Here is a 1,551-nt window from a genome sequence, read left to right as displayed (position 1 = left end):
CCGGTGGCAGCCGGGCCTCAAGGGAAACTACTGGATATTAAGGTACTCCTTTTAATAGAGTACCGGAGCAAAGCATTAACACTCCGTGAAAACATGTGTCCCTCACATCACCGCCATCCCCTCCGGTTGTCCCGATTCTTGTCACTTCGGGGCCTTTGGTTCCGGACAGTGACATGTGCATACAACTTATAGATACAATCTAAGCAATAATTATAAAGCTCAAATCTAAGATCATGCCACTCGGGCCCTAGTGACAAGCATTAAGAATAACAAGATTGCAGCAACAATAACTTCACAAACTTTATAGATAGACTAATCATCATGTATCATCCATCGGATCCCAACAAACACAACACCGATTACATCAGATGGATCTCAATCATGTAAGGCAGATCATGAGATCATTGTATTGAAGTACATGGAGGAGAGATACCGACTAGCTACTGCTAGAACCCGTAGTCCATGGGGGAACTACTCACGGAGCATGATGGAGGCGGTGGCGTCGATGGAGATGGCTTCCGGGGGCACTTCCCCGTCCCGGCAGGGTGCCGGAACAGAGACTTCTGTCCCCCGAATTGGAGTTTCGCGATGGCGGCGGCGCCCCTGGAGTCTTTCTGGAGTTTCGTCAATTGGTACTATGTTTTTAGGTCGAAAGGGGTTAAATAGGCGAAGAGGCAGCGCAGGAGGGTCGACAGGGTGGCCTCCCCATAGGGGGGCGCGGCCAGGGTGTGGCCCGCGCGGCCCACCCTTCTGGTGGCCCCTGGCTCTCCTCCGACTCTCCTTCGGTGTTCTGGAGCCTTCCGGGAAAAATAAGATCTTTGGCGTTGATTTCGTCCAATTCCGAGAATATTGCCCGAACAGCCTTTCTGGAACCAAAAACAGCAGAAAACAGGAACTGGCACTGTGGCATCTTGTTAATAGGTTAGTTCCGGAAAACGCATGAAATCATTATAAAGTGCAAGCAAAACATGTAAGTATTGTCATAAAACAAGCATGGAACATCAGAAATTATGGATACGTTGGAGACGTATCAGCATCCCCAAGCTTAGTTCCTGCTCGTCCCGAGCAGGTAAACGATAAAAAGAATAATTTCTGTAGTGACATGCTACTTACATAACCTTGATCATACTATTACAAAGCATATGAAATGAATGAAGTGACTCAAGGCAATGATTTATAGTTGCTAACAAATAGATAACATATAGCAAAACTTTTCATGAAGAGTACTTTCAAGACAAGCATCAAAAGTCTTGCACAAGAGTTAACTCATAAAGCAATAAATTCAAAGTAAAGGCATCGAAACAAGACAAAGGAAGATATAAGTTTCAGCGATTGCTTCCAACTTTCAACATGCATATCTCGTGGATAATTGTCAACATAAAGTAATATGATGAATGCAAATAAGCAAGTATGTAAGAATCAATGCACAGTTGACACAAGTGTTTGCTTCTAAGATGGAAGGAAGTAGGTAAACTGACTCAACATAAAAGTAAAAGAAGGGCCCTTCGCAGAGGGAAGCATTGATTGCTATATTTGTGCTAGAGCTTTGGT

This window comes from Lolium perenne, chromosome 3 (genome assembly GCF_019359855.2).
Source record: "Lolium perenne isolate Kyuss_39 chromosome 3, Kyuss_2.0, whole genome shotgun sequence".
In the NCBI taxonomy this organism is placed as follows: domain Eukaryota; kingdom Viridiplantae; phylum Streptophyta; class Magnoliopsida; order Poales; family Poaceae; genus Lolium; species Lolium perenne.
This window is presented reverse-complemented; position numbering follows the sequence as displayed.